This window comes from Sander lucioperca, chromosome 1 (assembly GCF_008315115.2).
Source record: "Sander lucioperca isolate FBNREF2018 chromosome 1, SLUC_FBN_1.2, whole genome shotgun sequence".
NCBI classification, from domain to species: domain Eukaryota; kingdom Metazoa; phylum Chordata; class Actinopteri; order Perciformes; family Percidae; genus Sander; species Sander lucioperca.
This window is the reverse complement of record NC_050173.1, coordinates 24,402,383-24,427,957: the sequence shown is the minus strand read 5'-3', so window position 1 is coordinate 24,427,957 and position 25,575 is coordinate 24,402,383. Positions and strand designations below refer to the sequence as shown.

The following is a 25,575-nucleotide window of genomic DNA, read 5'->3' as shown; positions in this document are numbered from 1 at the left end:
CAATTTTATTAGATCTGTTGAAATTCTCGAGAAGCCAAACCCACGACACGCGTTCGTCCAATCAGCTGCCGGTCAGGGGCGTGGAGCATCAACCATGGATGTATGACGTCGCGACACCACGCTTCAGTCGTGTCGGACATATGGATCTCTACCGTAAGGCTCACACCTGAATTATAAAATGTATGTCCCGGTAAATTCACCATGGGTACTGCATGATGTCTTAGGAGTTGTGCTACTATTCACAGCTCCATGATTTGTCTTCTGATGACATCAATAGTCTCGTTTCGGGTGTTCAGCTGAAGCAGACTGTTTCTCTTCATACATTTGAAACAGATGTTCAATGTTATCAATTTACTAAACAATAAATATAAATGTGTTCTAAAGGAAAGTGTTCTGAGTAGTCATTGATCAAAATGTATTAAAATCATTTTTTTCAAATTTGATTTACTATACGTTTGAAATAATGACAACTGTTAGTTTTTTATTTGAGGCAACCTAAAATAATTAATTTACTCGGATGTATAAATAATTAGTTTGACCCAACCTTTAAAAGGTGGTTGCTTGGAGTTCAACTTTTCAGGTTAAACTAAATAAAATGATTTACTTTGAGTCAATGTCAGCTATTTCGTATGATTGATTACTTCACACGAACAATTTTTTTAAGTTGATCCAAGTTTTTTTTTTTTTAAGTGTAGACAAGACAGTCTATCTTGATCAATGCCATATTTTATGCTACAAGTGCTGTGCACCGTTAAATAGTCATTATTATTAATTTGGCAGTAAGAAATTAGTGTACATTTCTGCACAATGTTTACACAGTTGCAATTTTGAAAAAAAAAAAACAATTATAAATTTGCATTGATTTGTAACTGTGTTTTTCTCCTAATATCATTGTGCATTGTCAACAATGTCTATCTACCACATGCAAAATTCAAGTCATTAATATGTATGCATTTTGTTATATTTTAATGTGAACATATACTGTCCTCATATAAAACGTAGTTATGCATTTGGGCAATGTCAATATTGTCACCTGACAGTTTCTACAGAGAGAGTAGAGGTCAAGGTAGCTACACAACAGTCCCCTTTGGACCAAAAGGCACAATGTAACTTGATTCCACTGAAATAAAAGTTTAAATTTGTGTTTGGTCTGTTCAGTCTGATTATAGTATATGTTTTCCTGGATCCAAATTTGATCTTTAACACATTAGAAATATGTGCCGGCATACTACATCCACAGTCACATGCAGAAGTGGTGACGTTTTTCTAGTGCGGCTGGATGAATTTGCAGATGGATTCTATGAAAGTCTGCCGTCTACAAGAATGACTAAGATGAGATGTCCCACCTGTGTGTGTGTGTGTTTGGGTCTATGTAAGTGCATGGACACATTTATTCATATCTGTCTGTGGAGGACTACACCTGTGTCCTAGATACGTAATATGTGCATTTTAAATCATTTGTAATGGCAATCATTTATAGCACAGAAACACTTCGGTTTATAATATTTGAAATTTATATACCAACACTGATAATATAAGTATGTTTATCGTATTATGGATGGGACAAATCATCATTCAGACAGTCACTTATTTGATATATTCCTCTAAGTGAACAGGTTGTTAAGATGAGGGAATGTGGAACAGACTCAAGTCTGTCTCTACAACCCTATCCTCCCAGCAGGCTAAGTGTCAATCCAGAGTAAACATCTTGGACAGGTGTCCCAAGAGCCAAAAATCCATCGTCAGCTCAGCAGAGGCTGTGTGCAGAGTCTGGAGGAGAAAATTGATGCAGAATCACTATAATCACAAAGTGCAATAGATGCCCAGGCAATAGCCACATTGTTGTATGATATGGATATCAGACAGAAATATATTTTGTCTTTTTTGGCTTAAAACTGTATATACTGTGGATATATATCAGACTTTGTATGTTTTTATTATTATTATTTTGTATATGCACTAATGGGATTTTATACTAGTATAGTAGAACATTGCAGATTGACCAACACATCAGTAATGGGGTGTGTGTATTTGATATGATATCATGTCTATGGTACTCTCAAAATAGCACCAGGGGATGATCCAGTCAGAGTGTACAGTATTTAAAGTCTGAATGCTTTTATAATCTTTGTTGAAACTAGAGATGAATCAAGTGTGTTACAGTTATAAAGGGTGAGGTTTGCGTTTGAGATGTATTTGTCATTTTAAATGAATAAATCACATTGTTAGTGCCAGACATGGAAATATTTGGCTTCTGCTTTGTGAAACAAAATGGCTTCTCCTTTTCCTCACAGTAAATACAGAAAAGAAACCTCAAAACAAAACAGTCGAGAGGATAACCATTGATCCCCATCTAAGCCACGCTCAATCACACTTAAACGGGGCGGCTCTTCCTACCAGAGGATCCAGCACAAACCTTTAAGTCGACAGCTAATGCCCGGTTTAGTCCTCTCTCTCTCTCTCTCTCTCTCTCTCTCTCTCTCTCTTTCTTTCCCTCCTCAAAACTGCCATGCTACAACTTAATACCAGACGAGCTCATGCTGGGAGTAGCTATCAAGGCCTGACTCCACACATTCAGCCTTTGCCATTGCTTTCCATTTCGTTGTCGCTATTCTTCGTCTCACTCCCTCCAATTTCTCTTTTGCGGGTCACCGAACCCGGGGACAAAGTGTGTTTGCCCCACCTCCTAATTCTCGGACGCCAACAACAAACCCGCCACACCACACACAATGCTGGGAGATGACATTTCCTCACCCCTGAGGCCCCCCGCCCTCGTCTCCCCTAATCCAATCAGCAAGGCCTGAGTTTTTCTAATATACTGGTGGTCTCATACTCTGACTTTATCCCTGCAGCTGTGCCGGACCGCTCATTGGCAAGATTAGGGCCTCCTCAGCTCCTCTGATCATGTATTTCAATATGAATGGGACCAATAAGGGGGTGGATTATGGCTTAGTTACTTTGGAAATCCAAGGCCCCCCTTTGATGCCCTCGGGTTTGAACGGCAATGGCAGAACCCTGCCTGGTCGGCATGGCGTGGCGGCAACGCCACCTGGCAGTCAAATGTTTGCTCATATGCGCTCATTAAACAACACCACACTGGCACTGTGGGTACTGACTGCGGGCCCGATGGCGAGCCTTGGCCGCGACCAGATGGCGCCGGCACCAGTATGCCAGGTGGGGTTCGTCGTTGCCACTCGTGAGATGCCTCATGGATGAAGGGTGGGGGGAGGTTTGGGAGGAAGAGGAGCGTGGATGGAGCATGTTGCCAACTAGGAAAAGAATAAACAAACACACATTCCAGTTACTTTCGCTGTTACACACACTCATTTTCATCTCTCTCTCGATCACCTTTTGCCTTTCCCACACACAGTGGGCACTTATAAACATATGCACTTCTTAGATGTAAACATGCCCTTAATGCAGAATTATCTACACTACATTAATCAGAAGAGATCCCTTATGCCCACTCAACATCACCCGCACGTATAAGTGCAACTGAATTCAAACACTAGAGACATACATTCACACACTAAGGTGTCCTGAGAGTATCGGCCCCACCATGGCACAACCCCTACGGGGGGTTTTCATTAGTTGTTGAGGCCTGTGTCGTCTTCTCGGCCGGCCCTCCTGCCCCTGAATCTCGGGGCCCATTGTGTGTGAAGTGCTAGAGGTGATTAATATTTGTTTTCCCTCCTCTGTGGGAGAGGAAGACCCAGCTGATCCACTGTGACCCCTCCTTAATCCCCAGCGGATCGAGCCAGTCTCTCCGTTTCCTTTCCTCTCCTTTGGGTTTTTTTACCTCGGAAGGTGCCTACCCTGTAACACTCGTGTCGGACCTGAGGATCATAAGACCTGGGCTATTTAACGCTCATGTTAAGTTTAGAGCTGAGCAACGATGACACGTTTCTTTAAGAGGGACAGTGAGTTTTTATTTGCCTTATCCCTCCTCTGTGAAATGACACCAGGGGTGTAAATATAGAGTGCAGGTAGTTGGGTTGCACTGGGGCCCATAGAGACAACGGGCCCTGCAATAATGTGTTGGGCGGAGAACGGGTCCCTTAAAGTGATATGAGTGCCACCTTGGAAATAGGCCTGTGCTCAAGGAAAAACTCATGTTAAATGAAAAATGGCTCCATTTTCTATATATGCCTTCAAAAAGGCAAACCCATCTCCATCATGATTTTCTTTTCTTTTTTTTGGTAAAATAGTCAGTAGCAATCTATGACAAAATCATATGCTTATTCTATATAAACAATAAAAAAAACTATAAATAAACTGTAAAAAAAACCCAAAAAACTATTCAATTCAATTAAATGAATAAGTTCGTATTTTCTTTGATATTTTTGTTGCATATCGATATGCGATGATTATTGCTGGGTGTATGTTGATGTTGTCCAATGTCAAGTATTTGATCGTGTGACAAGACGATACGATATACGGTAACTAGTTTAAGCGCAAAATCTATGAAGACAAGCTGAGCACATCTGCAAGCCGAACGCCTAATGGTGTGTTTGTGTGTTTCATATTTAGTAACTAGCATGCACTAGGGCCCATCGTAACTACCTTACGCCACTGAATGACTCTTGTAAATGTTGTTGTCAAGACAGTTTATGTTGAGTCTGACATTTACTCAGAAACTGCAAACAAACCAGACAGGGACCGTTTCACATCCACCTGAACATTTCTTGCAAAACAGCTCAGTGCTGCAGGATGTTTTTCTTAAAGTTTTCCAAAATAAATGTCTCAGTGTCAGGTTCAAAAACAGACTTGCAGTGCTAGAAATGGCCTCTGTATTGGTAACACACTGCTCTGCAGGTAGTTTAGACAGTTTGGACAGGTGAGGGAAGTATCTTCCTTACAGAAAATGGGAGGATTTCCTGAGTCAATTGGGCTGAGATGGCCAGGTTGAGGGGTTTTGGGGCTTTGTTGAGGCCAGTGGAGGGGGTGTCTTGAAGGATTGAGGGGCTTGCGCACTTGATCCTGTTGACAGATATACTGCTCCCTTTGTGACCACATGGCTGTGATGGAAATGACAGGTGCAGTATGGGTAGCCGATGGAAGAAAAAAAAAATCATTTCTGGCGTTGTGTTTCAGTGGTTGTAAAAACACAGCTGTTTTCAGCTTTCTGAACCGGCTGCGCGCTCCGTTTCCAATTCTCTCCAGCTCCTTGTTGCCTTGTTGGCGTAGTCACTAAACTCGCAAACACAGTCTTATGGTCTTAGCTCTTTATAAGAGCTTTAGTTGGAAAAAATGTACAGATCAGTATTAACGATCAACACTGTTGGATGAAAGCTCTTAGCAACTGGTTCAAAACCTGCCTCAGAGTAACTGATAGTAATGGGAAACTGCTTGGCTATTTAACACACACACACACACACACACACACACACACACACACACACACACACACACACACACACACACACACACACACACACACACACACACACTCTCACACACTCACTCACACACACACACTAACACAGGATGAGAGGGAACAATTTCGTCAAAGCTGAGCTGAAAAAGAAAAGGTATTTTATTAAGATATGCAAATTATAATATATATATAATATAACTTCATACCATGGAATGCATCTAGAGAATACAAATATAGCATTACTATTTTTGTTTATCATTCAAATGTTATTCTTGCTTGTAATCCCTTGCTCTTCCTATGTAAGAAGCACAGTATTGTATACCCTAAACCTTTTATATTGAATTAACATTCTAGACATATATGACAACTGTTACCTACAGGGAAAAAAGTGCAGTAGCAAAATAAAAATATAAAAATTTTGATCAAATCAACATTACACAGCAAAAGTGCAAGTCTTGGGAAAAATGAAGTAATTTAGGCCACTTTTATGATTGCATTTGATAGCGGTAAAAAGGAAAAAAGAATATTAGTAGAAAAGGTTAATAAAAAAATTGTTTCAAAGTCAGTTATTTATTTTAAATTTAGCCTATTCTTTTATACATTATTTATTTAATTAAACATTGGAGTCTCTATTTCTTACAAAAGTATTAACTTAAGATATTAGACATAAGATACCTTTATATTTTTTTTCTTTACAGATTTATGAATGTAACTGATAAACACCTTACCTTTATCTTACCAAATTTGCATTGTGGAAGTAAAATATTTTATTTTTTGTTTAATGGCTATGGCATTTTCATAGTATACTACAAAATATTACCAAAGGTAAAAAATATATATAGTTCGCTAAACCCTCATTCCTCTAGTGGGACAATACTGACATTGCCAACTATTGTAGAAAAAAATTTGAGAAGTGAAAGATTTAAAAAAAAAAAAATTTAAGTTTGTCGGAACTTTGGATTCTGTGTGTGTGTGTGTGTGTGTGTGTGTGTGTGTGTGTCTGTTAATGTTAACTCCATTTCCTGCTCTTTTAAAATATTTTTTAAAACCCTATAGCATATTATTTAAATGTTTTTTAAATCACTGTACATGTGCACAATAGTAACATTTTTAGTAGATTCCTTCTTTTCATTCGACAGCATCGTGCCTGACATGGTCCAGTCAGCTTTGTGTGGGAGTGTGTTCAGTGGGATAAGCAAAGCTTTTAGCTCTCTATGAAGTTGTCTAATGAGTGGCGCCGAGTGCCACAACTCCTCCACAAATTACTTTTCTCTGCTGTCAGTCCTCACTCCCCCAATGTTGTGCTCCCATTTTCTTCTTGTCAACACCTTCAGGCACTGCCATCTCTTTGGACAAGCATCAAACCAAACTTTTCACTTCATAGCATTTCATAGCTACCAAATAATTAATAAATGTAGAATTACGTTTGGTCAAAACAAATTTATATAAAAAGAAGCTTGCCTGCCAAAACGTATAATGAAAAATACAAGTATCCAAAAATGTTTGGTGATAGATAAAATCCTATTACGAGTAACAGCATGCTATGTTAACTGTATTGAACAGACTCTTGTCTTGGAAGATTTACGACAAACGCCACAGTAGAATAAGCTTAAAATCCTCAACGACCAATACAACGGCAGCACCACACCAGGGGGACTTGAGTAATAGAGATATTGATATCTGCCAATGAAAAATGAAAGCACCCCATTCTGTGTGGATTCAGCATTGTGACACAAAGATTGACATCTGATCGACAAAAACCCGAGCTCGTAGCCCCGATCTACGCCAACCGAGTGCATGCTGTCACTTTTCACTTTCCCGACATGAAGCAATTGTACCTGCTCATCGCTCTGGGGTTTAACTGATGAATGGCATTGCAGTGTGCTGTGCCTCACTACGGGCCATTTGTGGGGAGATAAGAGAGACTTCCTGGATTAAGGAGGTAGTTGAGGTACATCTCCAGAGAGCCTGTTTGTTTGGGTAAGACAGCTCCTTCATTACTGCAAAACTGTGGGAGGCTGGGAAGCCAACCTGTCTCCGAGATAGCACGGGACTGCTGCCAAAATGTACTTAACCAGACTGAAAATGTAACCCACTTACCCTTGATACCTCCAATATATTATGAAGTGTGCATCAGGCATAATGCATGATTTGGAGGCATTAATATTAAGCAGATGCAGACATTCTGACTTTAAAATATCACATATCCCACCTCACATGGTGTGAAACTGCATTGATGTTCAGATTTTTTTAGTAGTAGTTTTTTTGCTTTGTGGGTGGCCCAGCATGACCTGGCCGGTGAGCCTTGGAATTAAAATGAATGAGTTCCTGATGCTAGTGTCACTTTGAAAAACACAAGCCGACCATCGTGTTCTTATCCAAGCATGCAGGATTACACTCAGAGGAGTCACGTAGGCTTACATACTCATCTTGGACAGAAAAATAAGAAAACATTGAGGCCAAAACATTAAAGTGCCCATATTATGAAAAAAAATCACTTTTTCTAGGATTTGGGTTGTTATGTTGTGTCTCTGGTGCTTCCACACACATACAAACTTTGAAAAAAATCCATCCATGCTGTTTAGAGTGAGATACGGTTTCTGAATGTGTCCTGCCTTCAGTCTCTGGGTGAGCTGTTCAAAATCGGCACGGCTTGTGACGTCACAAGCCGAAACGAGCAGGCTAAACGCAACCATTAGCTCTTAGCGTTAGCATGCTAATGCTAATGCTAGCATGCTACCTAGCAAAGCACTGCTACAACACACACAAGTTCACCATAATCTACAAAAGAACTACTTACATGTGCGCCCTCATTTAGAAGTCTCCCAGCTAATCCTGCCTTGTAACTGACCGAAGTTGTAGAAACAGCCTTTCTTTTTACTATGGAGCTAGCTAGCTGACATGATCTACATCTGAGCTACTGCGCATGTGCAGTGCAATCAAAGATAGTACAGAAGAAGAAGAAGAAACGAGGTCTCACTCTGTAGCTAAAACAGACCAGCTGAAAAGAGGATCTGCAGCAGTGAGAGAGAACACTGCAGTACAACAAAAATATGGTGATTTTTGAAAATTAAACCATGTAAACCTATTCTGGTACAACCTTAAAATACAAGTATGAACCTGAAAATGAGCATAATATGGCTGCTTTAAGCTTTGCTGCGTTTGAACAGCATCACCTCACCATTCAGAGGCTGAAACTAGCAAAAAATTTGGCATTTCTGCTCTATACAGTAAATTGCGTGTACAATTTATTGATTATCACAATTTTTCCAAATACATTTCAACTAATCTTGTATTTTTTGTTATTGAGGAACTACACTGAGACAATTTGTAGTCATTTAGAGTATTATTTATTACTGTAATTTCCCCCATCTTAAATTTTCCCTTATCTTGGAATCTAAAACTTTTGCTCCAAAACTCAAAGTAATGTATTTAATATACAACTGTTTATTATGCATGATCAACCTTGTAACAGCAAGTACGTTTTAAGAAAAACTTTAAAGAATTTTTTTATAAACATACTCTACGTTAATTAACGTATCCGCTAAGTTGCAAAATGTTGAAACTTAATGTATATTGTGTGAGATTACAACTAAAGCACATCAACATTAATCATGGTTATGGTTGAGGTTAGGAAAAGAACGTCAACTTGGTGAATATTCAAAAAATCTGACTTAAAGCAAGAGCAGGACATTTTTACTTAATCAACAGTTAACCTCACTTTTCCCTAAACCTTACCGAAAGTGCTTTTGTTGCCTAAACCAAAGAACGCTCAGGACTCAGGATGCAAAATCCCGATTTACCGGTGTCAAAATGTTGCTCTCATATGCCCAAACCACATCCATAAGACTTTTGAGCAATACAAAAACGTAGCACTTCGTTCATTGGACGAAACGTTGCCACGGAACAAAATCCAGGGGGCAATTATGTTTACCTTAAAAACGCACTCAGCAAAAACACACACGCACCTATAAACATTATTTCTAGGCAGAGTTAGCACGATGGAGAAAGTTTATGACTACATTTTGCTCATACTGATAATTTATATCCCAATCAACAAGTGAATGTCTACCTCGTACCTAAATCTAATAGAAATATTTGATAGTGAGCTGCAGTGCTGGTGTGCTGTAGTGCTGCGTGGGGCCTCTTGTTGCCCCAGTGGCGGTGAAGGGGGAATTAGATGTAGTGTTGTCTGAGTCCCTGTTAATCTTCAGCTGATTAGTGGAATTCTCATCAGGGCTCCTTCAGAGAGAGTGTGGATAAGAGAAAGGGGGAGAAAGAGAGAGAAAAAAAGGAGAATGGTAGAAACAATGAGAAAGCAGAGATGAGATCACCCCCCCCTCGCTTCCTAGTTTCCTCTCGTCAGTCAACCCCAACGCCAAGGACCACAGGCCTGCATCTCCTCCGGCCAATAAGATCTCAGGCCCTCGGGTCACCTGGCTCACCACACTAATCCTGAATCTGCCTTGTAGATTAGCACTTTCCCACTCGCAGCCACTCTAGCCCAAGCCCTGGCAAATCCCGAGGTAAATGTCGGAGCTTCCGGTAAGTGGGTGAGCACGGCGTCGTGCAGTGGATCAAGGACAATAGGATAATATTTACAAGCCCATCGCCAGTAGTGGTAAGGCTGAGGATAAACAGTAATGGTCCGTCTTTAGCCTCTTTCTTTTTGTTGTCTCTTGCTCGTCAAGGCAAATGGTAAATCTCTGAATCCCTGTGTATAGTCTCTGACACTGATGAGCTAAATGAGTCAGCTGTAAATTAGTTCATGTCACTCATCTAGCCTCGGTCAGGCTTCAATGGATAAACAATTATTTAGGAATATTCTAATACGAATCATATGGATGAAATGAGGTTAGAATGGATATCTTTTTACATTTTGAGATATTTTAAACAGCACAAGGAAGAATACACTTGGGATTCAGCTTTATGCTGATTAAGAGTGCTAACAATTAAACTCAGTGTCAGGATTGGTATTTGTGATCATATACAGATCATGCACTTCTCACATTAAGGAATGGCTCTAAAAGTGCCAGACTTGTGGATTGAAAGATTGGATGTCTTTGTACAGGAAATAAAAATATATTAGCTAGCATCAGGATTTTAACTGTAACTCCTTGGTTTTTGTTTGGGTTCAGCAACAGTTGGACATTAAAGAATTGCCAAAAAGATTTTTGTATCCTGAAAATCTTGCCACAACACTACCTGCCATTGACCTATCATTTTTATTTTTGTTACATTAACCTGGGGGGCGGACATGTGGGCGTGTTTGAAAGGGCTTTAAATAAATAGGCTATACACTGACCAGATATTGCAAAAATTGTATTTCAATAAAACCACGTCTGATCACATTTCAAAACAGGAATGTACAATATATTCATTGTTTTTCCTAATAACTGTATTTTTAGTGTGTTTGATTCAGCTGTTTATTAACTGGTACTGTGCTTTCAAGTAAAGTGGGACTCTTTTGTAAAGCACGTTTCATGCAGCATTCCTGCAATACTATGCAATTTTATTCAATAATATGGACAAGAATGATGCTGTGGCTCATGTTGTTAAAGCTGTTGTACTGTGCAGGTTGTTAGTCCGATCATGTAAGAATGAAAGAGAGAACATTTTAAATCATTATTTATTTTATTAGTAACTTTCAGAATCTATGTCTGTTTAACTACATTATCTACACACAGTGTTGTTACTTTGGAAATGTTAGCGATTACAAGTTACCCTATTTAAAATGTAACAGTGGTGCAACTATTTCAATTACTTTATCAAAGTAACGTAACATTGCATTACATTTAATTACTTTTTGATTATTTTTTTATGAATGGCGATTAAATATAAACTACTGGATATGCACCAAGCAAAATATGGTGCTAAAACACATATTCAATACACATTAGAAGCTTAGGAATGTCTTCCCTACTTTATTTAATATGACTGCTTGCTGTTACTGTAAGCTAACTTAACTTACATACCTGCAGATGTTTCCTGACGTTGGAGATCGACATTTCCGACGTCAATAGCCTTTTACCCGCTGGCAAACATTTGTTGCATTGCACGGTTATGTTCGTAACCTTCTCAGATTTTTGTATGAAATGATTTTTATATTTCCAGCACTGGCACGGAACACGTTTTTATCCGTAGCCGTAGTGGCAACTCTCAGACAGCTTGAGAGGCAATTTAACTGTCAGAAGGGTGGCACTGCATATTCAAACAGGACAACCAATTGAATTGTGGCTGGAATTGTCAAAAGAAGACATTGTGCACATGAAAAACATGCAAAGCGACAACAATCTAATACTAAGCGACTTTGAGTCCATGAAAAGCGCTATACAAATTCAATTTATTATTATTATTATTATTATTATTATTATTATTCAACATACAGCCTAGCTTTTTTCAGAAAATATTTAGATGTAACCCCCAATGTAATCATGAACATTTGCATAGGTAACTGTAATTTAATTACACATTTTTTCCCAGTAACTGTAACGGATTACAGTTACCCTATTTTGTAATTACATTACGTAACGCTGTAACACTGTCTATATATTACAAAACAGCTCTACGTCCATATCATAGCTGTGCATCTAATTTTTTTATACGATTTCACAAAAAACATGATTGATGTGAATGATTTGTTGTAGTAGTACCTTAGTGCATTTGCCAAAAAGTGGCCCACTGTTGCTTAACCCACCCTAAACAACAACAGGTAAAAACCCATCGGTACAAGATGGCTGATACCTCAGATATGTCTGTGTCTGTAGCTCTCATATTATCAATATCATCAAAGCACACGGTGGACTAGTTTCCTCTGTACTGTAGATGGCACTGTTAACCTTGACTTAACTTGGTTGGGACTTCAGTGTTAAGGAAGTAGAGTGGGGTAGAAACAGTCAACGTCTGCTCCTTATTACCACGTTCAGCCCCAGGGATAAATTAATTAAAGTGGGGAATAATAATAATAATAACACAGATTATCTTTGTCATCGCAGTTAGGCTAACAATAGTAAAGGAGTTTTGAGGGAAGCCAGGGGCCGAAATAAATACCCTCCAGCTTTTATCTTACAGAAAACTGTAGGTAAAGGGCTGTTTTTTTCTTCTTCTCTATTTCTGTTTGTCATAGAAGTGGAGTGTTGGTGGTGGTGGGTGGGGGGAGTTTTGGACGGGAGAGGTTTGGGGTTAGGGCCGGAGTGAAAGGCAAGTGTGTTATTGTAACAGAGCTTATGAGGGAGTCAAGAGGAGGGCAGTGTGCCGATCGCACGCTAGGCTGCATGATTCACAGAAGAGGCCTGAACACGAACCCTCTGGACCCCCCACTTCCCCTCCCTTGCTTCTGAAATCCCCGCCGTCAGCTTGCATTATGATACTAATACCAAAGTGATGGCGAATCACCTCACGTCACCTCTCGTGTCGGCGACTCTATCCATCTGGGGTTAATTGGCACCCTAACCTGTGGACAACGCCAAAACAGACAATAATTGTTGAGTTGTTCTCTACTCTGATGTTAGACAAAACATCACTGTCACTATTGAACCTGTGAAAAAAGCCTTGCAAAACCCTTAATTGAAATCCTTTAATGACCCCTTTGACAATTTCAAAAATGCCTGATGGTCAATTATGAATCAAGCTTTTAATTCTTGAAAAGCTGACTTTAGGGAAACGTGAGACTTAACATAGCAGCAATGATCCTCTCGCTCCTTAAAGTTGTGTCTGCAAATATCACTATTGTCACAATATCATTATTGTCTAATTACATCAGTGTATTCGACTAGATGAAATGTTCTACAGCAGCCTCACCTCACCTCATTACATTATCTTAACTGATAAACCCTAATTGAGACAAAGCGACCCAGCCCTGTCTCGTGACCGGCGCTCGAACCTCTTTTCATGTTGCCTGTAAAAGGGGGAAGACTGACCTCATGCACTGCTGGGATATTACTTTACATCTTCTTCAGGCCGCGCCCTTACTTTCAGCTCATGAATGATTCGAGCCTGTCGAGTATGTTACTGCATCGCTTCCTGTGCACTGCGGATACCCTAATAGCTGGTCACCAAAGCCTAATGGAAGACAGGTGTTGAGAGGGAAAGAGAGAGAGACTGAGTCTGAAAAAATTAAAGATGACTAAAAAGAAAGTCAAAAAAAATCACAAAAGACTTTCAAAGCTTCCTCTAATATCCAAAATCAGAATAATCTATTGACTGTTAAGGGTCGGAAGATTGAAATGATATTGGTTTCTGCTGCTCATCAATAGTTAATTTAATCAAATTGTAATGCAAGCTAGCAAATTTGTCCAAGACATGAATTCCTGATAATTGTGAAAGATAAATGTTCTTTGTCCTCTTCACTTCTCCACAATCCAATTAGGATTCGATGCCTAGAAAATCAGATGACTATATGCTCTGGAGCGAGACAAAGTTAGCTTAGCTGCTCATTAGCCATTTCCTTGAGCCCTCTTGTAATATTGTCTTACCAAAGTTAGCTTTGGTCTGAATCACTAATCAAGTGCACACATCCGGTGTTTGATGAAATTTTTACCTATTCCTAAAGCATTTCCTCTTCCCGCAAAAATTCATTAGTTTCAGCTAGAAAAGGAAAACGGGGTGAGTCATGCACATATTGAGTTATGTTACTTTGTCTCTTTTTTCTCTCTCCTGCTCATTTCTTCATCCTCTGTTCTCCCCCCCACCCCGAAGGTTTCTTGTCCTCTTTGTGGTCCCCCCATTCTTGCGCATATCTCGGTTTCTTCCCACAGAAACATCACTGAAGCTCAGGGTGTGGGGGTCTCTAGTGAAAACAAATCCCTGTGTTGTCTGTTCTGTGCACACTCTCTCTGTTCTGACTCGAAATGGACCCCCATGTGGGAATAAAGTGCGAAGAATATTATAGTCAGACATCCACTTAAAAAAGTATCATATTAAAGTCAAACTGAAATTTGAATTTTGTATTGAAGGAAGAAATGCTTTAAATTCTCTATACATCACAATACTAAAAGAGTCATTCAGTTGGACATTTCTTGCAGTGTAGAAACCAGAGACATATGTACATAGCAATTACATCTCAGCACCCTGTGCAGAGTGCATAGCTGAAACACACTCAGAAGGGTCACTGCCCAGGGGATCGAGGTTTGCCCATTAAAACATCATCAGACAATGCAGTTTATTTAAAGAGACATATGACTCTCTAATGCTTCTGTTTACCCTCCCTCCACTGGAGAGCAAAGATAATACCGTTTGGTATTTTCAAAGAGAAAATGGAAACTGTAATTTCCAGTGAGTGACGTCACCACAGGTCAAAAGTTGCATGTACAGACATAGCTGATTTATTTATTTACAACGGGGACTGAGAGTGGATGAGCAGGGAATATGTTCAACTTGCTCCTATGGGTTTGAGTCTCCCTCCGAAAATGCTTTATGTCGATCCTGGAAACTATTTTGTTTCTAGGGTTCTAGGGTTTCTAGGGTCTATCTTTCCGGATTTTAAAAACGTAGATGGGTTGATCAACAGGATTGTTGCTGTTTTTGGAGCAGTAGTTACAGTCGTAGATATCTCCCTTTGGAATTAAACTATTTACTGTCACTTTATGTGTTGTCATTTGTTGAATCATAATGAGCAGCAATAGCTCTGTAGACACCAGAACAATAGTAAGAAGTCAGACCCATCTATGTCTCACACCTTCACCCAGATAAATCAGTCAACATGAACACCCCCCATGGCGCCCCTGGAGGGTCCGTCACCCTGCTGCATGCCCACCCTATCTGGAATATTTAGCTCAGATAGAAGATTTGCTCCCTCTAATTGTCCTGTCAGTAAATCAGGAGCCTCCCTTCCTTCACTGCTCCATGTCACCCTTTCTTATAACACGCTGCCTGATGTGTGCAGATTGTGTCTTTGTTCTTGAGGATCGCCGGCTGTTTTTGTTGGCGACTTGTGTGTGTTGAATGAGGTCTTCTGCAGGGCAAAGCCGGAGCGTACAGTGAGAGAACAAGCGGTAAGAGAGCTGAAGAAAAAGAAGAAGAACAAAAGCGCTCTGAGTGGATCAATTAAATGCTGCTTTAATTAGGCAGTGCTCCAGTTTTGACTTGTGGGTTCTGATTTTTGTTGGTTATTGGCATTGGTCAGAGGGTTGTGTTGAAGTTGCCACAACAAACACACGCAAATATAACTACACACGCGCACACACACACACACACTCACACACACACACACACACACACACACACACACACACATATACATATACACACACACACACACACACACACACACACACACACACACACACACACAAAAGAAAGGTCTGGCCTTACATTCTTTTCTCTTTTATTTGCTTTAAAACACATTTGTTTTTACGTAAATGCTTTGTCTCCATGCTTACCTTATCATGACCTAACCCTATACACATTCCCCTCCCCCACCCAACATCAATCAGGTGTGTGAGAGGCATCGTGGTAATTTGTTAACCTTTATCCAGGGACCACTGCTGACCTCAGTCTGTCAGTGTGACTGGGAACATTGGACTGGATTTGTTCAGGAAAACAGACAGGAATATAATATATCTCAATCTAATGTATTTGCTCAGCAACTTAAAGTTTTAATTAACATAGTAAAACCGCATAATTCTGTCTATATATTTGCTGATGTGTTACAAGAGGCAGTAATGTGATCACAAATACACGCATAACTAATTGAATCTAAACATGCAACACTGAAGTTGTTATCATATAAGCAAATATCACCTCGTCTCAAATTCTAAGTTCCCTCAATCAGAGCACAATTTGACATTCAGAATCAGTTTTGTGATGAAATTAAAGAACAAAATGTGTTCTTGTTATCTTTCTTTCAGTTACAAGACGAAGGTAAAGAAAATGCAGTTCATCTCTCTGCTAGATTATTATTCAAGGCACAACGCTGGCTCGCTGCTAACTCTGAGAGCAAATGCTCTATGCCGATGCATATTCATATGTTTAACATACAGACATGCATTCCTAATGATGTAGGAGAGGATAGAATGCAATAAAGCTCATTAATACATTTTACCATGCCAGTCAGTCCTCGGCATGACAACGCTGCATCAAATCGAGCTAATTCAATTCTCCAATAAAGAGCGACTCAGATGTGAGATGAAAACAGAGAGAAATGAAATGTAGCTGTTGCAGTGTGTTTACTCTTTCAGCAGGACATTTGTACTTTTTAATTATTTCTGCTGGATGAAGGGCGAGTTTCTCATTTATGAAGCTATTACTTCCTCAACTCTGAAGTTTTTTTCTTAACTCTTCTCATGAGACATTAACAATCACCCATTTCCAATTAACCTGAGTCAGGGAGAACCCTCTTCATTTTTAAATGCCCCAAATTATTTTAAATCCTGTTTTGAAAAAGGCAACATTTGAAGCTTGTAATTCAAGGTTGAATGTTTGCATGTAATTGCAGGGAAATTATTGAAATAACAGCACTATTTTCAAATGAGAGTGAGAGTTAATCTCTCTGGGATGAAAATACTTATGGATGGTGGATATATATTTTTCTACAGCGCACTGAATGCATAACATAAATACAAATAAATTGGTTAATGTGTCCCGCTTGTGCAATGAAAGTGAAATTGAGCACACACCAAATAAATTATATAATAAACTGTAAATAAACCAGCCCTCGGCAGAAGCTACGAGCTGCCAAAAAACTTTGAGATTTACATTTGCAAAAAAACACATTATATGCTCTTTGCAATTAAATGACCCCAACCTAAATACTGGGCTTTGTTTATTAGTCTCCTTGGCTTTATAAAAGCTACTTAAGCAATTTCCAGAGCTTTACTAAAACCTCAGTCTAAGGTGGCAGATGCCAAAATTAGTCACAACTGTGAACTAATGAATAGGCCTATGACAGTTAAAAAAAATTGCCACAGGTACAGTACATCCAGACCTTACTGCCTGCTCCTCATTCAATGCCTTATCAGAAATAGGATGTTAGACTTTAAATCACAGAAATAGCGGGTTTACGAGCCCTTCCCAGTAAAACCTCTTATCTCGATACATGCCATCATGTCACTTTTGGTTTTAAGATTTAACAGGAACCAGTCCCTGACATTAGGGGTTAGACAACTAGACGTCTCGTCCAGCCAGAGTGGGCAGACGTCAGTAATGGCCGTGGACTTTGTTTATAAATTATTAATGATTTTCTCCCCTCCCTGTCATTTTGGACAGGCTGTGAGACGAGCCGATGCCTCTCCTGTTTGCGTGGCAGCGTGCTCCTTAAACAGATTGCAATTTATTCCTCTGCAGTTTGTCCGTCAAGGCTAACTCTGACAACATAATCCCAAACTAATCCGCCATGTTCAGTTTTTCTTGTTGGCTCTCATGCAAACTGCTCTGCCAAATCCCGCTACCTGTCAGCCTGGCCTTGCGATGGGGAGCCCAGACGAGCTGCCAGCCCTGCTGCAGTGGCTCCTGTGGGGGGGAAAGAGAGAGGGATGAGGGGGAGGCATGGTGCCTGGGTAGACTTAACCCCTGCCTCCCTCCCTGTAATCCACTGTAAACAGCCAGAGCCTTAGAAGGGCTAACTGCACTAATCAAGCCCCAAGCTCGCCCAGTCACTATCATACACAGTGCCCTAAGAACTAGAGATTTGAGCAGCTACTGCAGTGTGTGTGCAGGGTATGAGGGTGTGTGTGTGGAGCAGAGGGGCACATTGACAGCTCCTAATCCCCAGAGAGGGAAAAAGGTGCCAACATGAGGGAGAGATGGGTGTCACTACAATGGTCAACTAGAGCCACCACAAGAGTTTTCCATGACTTAAAAGATTGGGGAAAACAGAATCATTGCAGCCCATGACTCTAGATATTTCCTTATTTTTAGGTAAAGATATTTCATTAGACCAATACAACATGCTACTAATCCCGGGGTATCAAACTGAAATGTAACAACTTGGAGGAAAAACAAATTATAGTAAATTATGGAGTAAACATGCATATAGAAAATAGACACTCACGTGTTTTCCAGAAGGCTGGGTTGAGCTCCAGTAATTAGGACACAAATTCTATATTCCCCTAAAAGAAAACCAGCCTCTCAATATTCTCTTTCAGCCTTTGGAGAGCCACATTTAAATTTCCCTCACACCCTCTCTCAGTCTCTCTGACAGTGGCCCAAAATCCACAGGAAGAACATAAAAGGCCTGAGAGTAGTCAAAGGCAAAGGGAGGCGAACTAAGCCAACTCCCCCCATCAACAAAAAGCTAAGTTTCAAGAACTGACTTGACCTGCCAACACAAGCAATAAAACTTTACCTGCTTGGGTTTTTTCTCCTCCTTCTCTTTCATTGTTCCCAGTAATTAGCAGATTCAGTGGGGTGTATGTGGTGGGTGGGGGTCTGAGAGTCAAAAGCCCACTTTGTCAGTGTCCATCAAGCATTATCAGAAGATTTATCGGTGTTACAGCCACAACAGGCTGCTTTGTAAATGAATCAATTCGTTTTGCTGTTTGTAACAAAGAATCAAACATGTTCTGTTATAAAATGGTACGCATAGATGCCAACAACTTTAATGTGTCTCAATATCAACAATGGAAGAAAAAAATATCAGCAATGTTTCAATTTAAAAGCCTTTTCACAAGCACTGCTAACAACTGCAAACATGCAACCACAAAATAAAAAAGTTCAATCAGTGTTCACTGTGATGGATTATTAAGCTCAAACAAGATTAATATCCCTGCAAGTTTGTTATCCTTTTTTTTTTTTTTTTCTTTTTTTTTTTTAATCTTCTTATGGTTTAAAATGACTAAAAATCAATTGCAATCTGGAAGGTAGAATCTAAATCTAATCTGAAAATGTATCTAATGGAAAATAGTCTAGAGAACTGTACACTATGTCACTTTAATGTGCTAAAACATGGAAACATATCTATATGGTCCTCTACAGAAACTGGGACATCAACATTGAGGGGCCCCATGGACACACTCAAAACCTGCGGCTCCATGTGGACACACTAACTCCTGTTCTGTGCAACAATGCAGGAGCTTCGTACAGTTTCCAACTCCTGAGACTGTGGGAAAGCTCTGGACAAATATGTTTGCCACTTTAGTGCTTCAGATAAAAGTGGCCTTCAAGGGTGGAGTTTAGGAGAGTGTTGAGATGACGGTGAGGGAGTTGGCGGAACTGCGAGGAAAATACGAACATGACATGCAGCTGATAAGGGTCCTCCAGCGGGTTAACACCAGAGCTTGTAACTGGGATTGCCCCGAGAAGCCCTCTTAGGAAGGCCTGGCATCTGCACGATAGCAAAAAGCCCTGGCGCTCATACGAGTGTTGCACACGGCAGGTCTGGAGGGTGGTTTGGACACGAGCATGCAGCACACCTCTGTAGATGATCTGGGGTAGGAAGACCAGATGTTGCACTGGCTCTAATAAAGGCAAGACAAAGCAGAACATTTGCTTCCTTTCTGCATGTAATGAAATGAGACTGCAACACACATCAAACTGTTTCCATACATGTGCTACTTAGGGGCCCAAAACAATCAACCGACTTTTCTAAAGAGTTATTTGAATCAATATTAAGTGAACGCTATTTAAATCTTGTCATGTTTCATTTCACAAAAACAGTTATTAGATATCCACTACATAATAGTTTTGTCAGGTCATGAGAAAAAAAGTGGCATTCAAACAAATCTGTTTACAATGAAACACCCATAGTTCCAGTGTATGCCACAAACTTGGACACCCATCAGTTTTGGCATAACATGTTGAAATGTTGAAACTCACATTTGCTCTTGATGAGATGATGTGGACAGGTCAGCTGGTGACAATGGAAAGATTAGATGGTAACAATGTCACTTAGGTTACAGGCAGAGTTAGAGTTAGAGTGCAGAATTATTTGTTCAATTACTGGCCCAAATATTCATAATCAGAATTGTATTTAATGTATGAGTTATTACTACGTATTGCACAACTAATATGTTAGTTGTGCAATAGGCTATTTGGGTTGTGCATTATGTCAGTGCAGTGTTATTTTGTGCAATACGTACAGGGTCGTTCAATTAGAAACTGCCAATGAAAGGAGGAGTTAATGTGCTTACTATATAGGTACCTGTCTAATGTAGATGAAAGCATGTTTTGTGCTGCATGAGAGTATGTGTTGAGAGATGCTTATTTTCTGTATTTTGTGTTGTCCTTGTAAAGCTGCGGAATGGACAGAGTCCAAAACAAATTTCCCTTCGGGGACAATAAAGTATATTTTATCTTATATATTGGTATTAATGCAGCAGCATATACCAACTATTCAATGCTAGGAAGTAGGGCTGCACGATATGAGGAAAATATATAATTGCGATTATTTTTACTGATATTGCAATTGCGATATGATTCACGATATTGGAGGGAATGATCATGTTTGTATCATTATTCTCATTTTCATTGCAAATTATTAACATTGAAAGAAATTAAAATGATTATAGTGTGATTTTTGCGAGGATCTGTACCAAACAAAGATTTCTTTCTTTAGTCTGTAGGATACGATTTGTAGGCCGGGATGTCTCTGCAGCACCACAATACTTAATTCAGAATGGCTTGACACATATTTTGCCATTAACAAATATTGCGCCCCCCTGCGATGTGGATATTGCACTAGTCCATATTGCGATTTTGATACAATTGCGATTAATTGTGCAGCCCTACTAGGAAGCACTGTAAAAGTTACAATAGACAGGAACCTATATGCAGATTTATGCCTCACGCTCTCTCTATGCTAAATTACTGTCACAAACAGAAAAATGTCTTACAGATTGTTTAAAATAGGTTCTTCATTTTACTTATACATTCTTGCTGTATGGTTTATATAAAATGTAGAATATGTTCAGTAAAAATGTGTGAAAACATTACGCTGACCTGATTTGAACATTTGCTCCAGTTATGAGACTTCTATTCTTGGCTATTGAATTCAATACATAGACATATACAGGTATATGTTCTACATATACCTGCAGATCTTCTGCAGCGTTGTTCCATATCTTATATCCTTTCCACAATACACCACAAAACAAATGCCACAAGACCAGAAAGGACAAGAAAAAAGCAATAAAAAGTGAGTGATGGCCATTGATATTTCAGGCTGAAGAAATCCCACGTCAGGAGACTTTGCTTGGCTTTACATAAACAGGGTAATAAATAGATCGATCACACATAGCAAGGGAGATTCATGTCACATTAAGTGACGGGACGTTGAACATAGGCCCAGCTATGTCTCATTACTCAGAGGACGCTTCCCTGGGGGAGGGAGTGTGTGTGTATATGTGTGTGTGTGTGTGTGTGTGTGTGTGTGTGTGTGTGTAGTGAAGTGGTGGAGATAGCAGTTTGCATGTAAAAAGCCAGACACAGTACAGAGGCCAGCTGCTACAGACACACCACTGCTGCAGGCTGAAAAACACATCTACGAAGACTTTTCTGGAATACAGATAAAGTGCATCAGCATTGACAGGCCTCTTGCACAGCCTATAATGGTCTGTAATCAACCCAAATCATAAAATCATATCTCATAATGTCACAGATTTGAATAACAGTTTGAGCAGACCTCTAACAGATAGGTCTTGTGATGAGGTAATACTATTTATCTCAACACAAAAACAGTAAGGTAATACTGAGCTTTTCAGCTAAAAGTCTTGAAATTCTGTTCTCGCAACAATAATGTCTTGCAAGTTCAATGGGTTGTAAGACGATTTCTGAGAGATAAAAAGGATAATTCTGTGCTTTACTATTGTAAAAATAATACTTATCAGGGGCTCAAGGGTCACAAGGCTCAGAACGCACTCTACATAAACTGTGTACTCCATAGCCATGGACACTTTAAATCAAGTGAAAAAACAGGACTTAAAAGTGACACATTTGCCATATTTCTGTGACAATGGTAACAGATAATTTGAAAGATCCAGCAGTCTGGATATACATCAGCCTGTGGTGAGCCAAAGCAGAGTGCAAAGCCAGCAACACCAGACACAAAAATGCCTCAAAGTCAGTCAGTTAGAGCCAGTGGTATCCATCAGCATAAACTTCACATTAAACCAAAAACCAGGGACGCCTTGGTGTCCCAGCACAAAAGATAAGGGATACAGTAGATAGGTTTTTCAGACTTTCTTTCATAAGTTTTAATTCCTTTGAAAAAAAACAGGTTTGAGTATCTCTGCATTTGCAAATACATACAATACATACGTACAGTACACTGTGAATCCCTGAATGCAATGCTTAAATCTCTATATAATACACACGTAATACCAATGAGCCAAACAGCTTTTATTTTCTTGTAGTATAGACCAGTTATCACTTTGATTCATCTTGGATTAAGGGCTCTGAACACACTTCATTTACAGGTTAAGCTATTTCAATGGCATGACCAGAAGCATTATTTCTGATATACTTGGGTTTATTCTTTGTTAAACCCAAATTCATTTACAGAGCCAATTGGCTTTCAATTATTTAAACTCTGTCAACAAGGCTTTTCTCGCTGAAGGGGGTGCTGGTGATCGGCTTCCTCTTTGCTTGCACACCATGTAACAAAAATCCAAACGTGGTTTGCCAAGTGTATCCTGCGACCTTTATGGTCTTGTTGGATCTCCACTGGTATACTGCAGCGCTGGGAATTTCCCACATGATGCTGTCCAGCGCTGAGGCTGTGTCCTGCTGCTTTAGATAGCAGTTTGATTTACAGTGAAGTGGGGGAAGGCTGGTATCACTAGTGGGATTCTGCCGTAAGCCATCAATGGAAGTGGTCAGAGGCATGGAAGATAGAGTTTACAGTTCTGAGAAGGACTCTAGGGCGCAAAAGGTTGTGCACGCAGGTGACATTTTCAGCACGGTCTCATTTAGTCTTGGTCTGCTGGCCTCTTATGAATGACGATGGCAATCCAAGCATCCAAATAGGCATTAGCAGGTTGTCAATACTGGCCCCTCCTGCCTCATAAATCAAAATCTCCAATGACCTAAGAGGTGCTGCATAGTTGTCTTGCAGGAGATCTTTATCAATGCAGACATGCACAAGATTAACTTGATGCTCTCAGAGACAGGGTTAAGGACGTTTAATTTTGGGTGTAGTCTGATATGACCCCCTATCACGCAGCGTAGGAGTCTTTTTCCATTCCATTTAAATCAAAACCTTCAACATGTATAGTTATACCAACCAGGCAATGCAAAGTTTTAAAATAAATGCGCTAATGGCAAGTTTTCAGACAAATGAAAAATGAAAGTGATCACATGGTACAATTGGTGGAGTGCTTTCGCATCCACTTTTAGACCCTTGGTGACTACTCACTAACAGCTGCTGTAAAACACAAATTCATCACATAATCCCTCCAAAGCCCAGCGGTCAAGCCGAGGCATTCTGGGTCTCGAGCGCTCTCATAAATGAAATACCACCTGCACCAGCAATTTCAAACGTGCAATGGAGTAAAGTTATATTTAGGTAAGAACATGAAGGACCTTGATCCCTTAACAAAATAAAAGCTTGACAGCTAATCTCTTCAACAGAAGTCAATATTGTTGATGTCTGATGATGTACTACAGCGGGGCTCTGACGACGCTGGCTAAGACAAGCAACTGTCGGTTGTATTTTTTAAAGACCAGACAGTAGACAATATCAGAAGGATCAGTCCATCTCCCTGCTGTGATGTGACTTTGACAGAGCGCCAATACTCTTGCCATACCACTTGTCTGTTTGGTATGATGGAAATGACGTTATTTAGCTATTTTAGAAACCCCTTAAACCCACACTTAGGCTACAGCCCGTACATGCTGTGCTGTTATTTTAGTTGATGAGATTCATATGTGAATTATGACAGAAATACACCCTTGTATTGACTGAATGTTGTATCAATTCTTCAAGTGTGGTGTTACAGTGGTTGTGTGCACTTTTAACACTGTGGTGGCCTTGAGAACAAACCAATTGACTCAAGTGAGATGTCCCTCTCTGGAATATTGTAATGCACAAGTATTACCAGGGACTCTACAGCCATGTTACAAGTGAGCCTTCGGGACACACACTGAATCTCCTCAATTCTCATCCAGAGATTATGGTCAAGTACGGTCAACGCGCTTAGCACTTCATCTTCCCTCTCTGTGCACAGCTCTCTGTTTCCACGCTGCATGCATGCATGTGTTAAATGTGTAAATGTCTGTGCGATTCACACTGTACCACCTCCTCCTCGTCCTCTGTAAAGAGGAGTAGGGAGGAGGCGAACTGCTAGCACTCACTCCCTCGGGCTCTGCATTTCCTCAAAAAGTGACCTCCGCCAGACTTTGACCAGATTCCTCTGTACTTTAAACAAGACTCCCATTACAGTCCTTGTGAGTACAGTAACAGGTTTCCATAGTTTGCCTTGGGCAGTTGCATGGCAGATGCTCATTTGAGCATGCCTTTATGTATATGTCTGTAGAAGAGAGGGGCGAGTGTATGTACGGACGTGCCCCTGTATATAAATCACTTGACCTAGACTTACTGTTGACCATGGATTTATGCCAGCGTGAGAGGCTCCCGATGACAATGTATCTGCCTTAGCCATAATGGATGGTACACAGAGCGCGCTGTCATCTGGCAAATATGCTCCCCGAATGGATCTCAAGTGGGGCGGCGCTCAGCAGAGGGGCGACGGGCGACGGGAAAGGGAAGAGATGGATGGTGCTCAGCTCAGGGTGGAGCCATCAGCCACAGACTCTCCCCCACAGCTTTTTGGAAACTCAAAATATTGCTTGAATTAGACCAGCCATCAGCACCGCAGTTGGTGAGATGGACGGGCAGACTGATGCCTACTGTGCACTAAGCTCAGGGGTAGCTTTGTAAAAATGAGAGAGGGAAATTCAATGCTCTGTGTTATTATATGTGAAAATGATGAATGTCCTCACATGTGGTGAGGGCATAAACATGCCAGCAAGGAACCAGTCAGGGAGCCAGAACATGATGCAGCATTAACCATGCACAATCAACCCACAGCCGTGCGCTTGGTTGAAAGTCAACCACTTATATCATCTGTTGTTACTTTGATAATGCATAGAATAATAGCATTAGTACCGTTTGACATTGATCAAGCGAAATGAAAGCAGTTTTGTGAGGGATCAAATTGAAACCACATGCTGATAGAACCTGATACACTGTACGGATTCCAACAGGTCCGAGAACACAAATTCTGCCAGACTATCACAAAGCATAACCTGTTCCAGACAAACTGGAG

At 40.2% G+C, this 25,575-nt stretch overlaps 1 long non-coding RNA gene across 1 annotated transcript in view; it reads right to left on the bottom strand.

The window, feature by feature from the left end:
• Positions 1 to 1,097: 1,097 nt before the first annotated feature.
• The window catches only part of LOC116052918, a 200,824-nt gene continuing 176,346 nt past the window's right edge, over positions 1,098 to 25,575 (bottom strand). Inside the window, exons 2-3 of the long non-coding RNA XR_004897300.1 lie at positions 3,117 to 3,269; positions 1,098 to 1,770 (exon numbers count right to left, since the gene is read on the bottom strand). This is a non-coding gene — a long non-coding RNA (uncharacterized LOC116052918). The remainder of the gene's footprint in view (positions 1,771 to 3,116; positions 3,270 to 25,575) is intronic.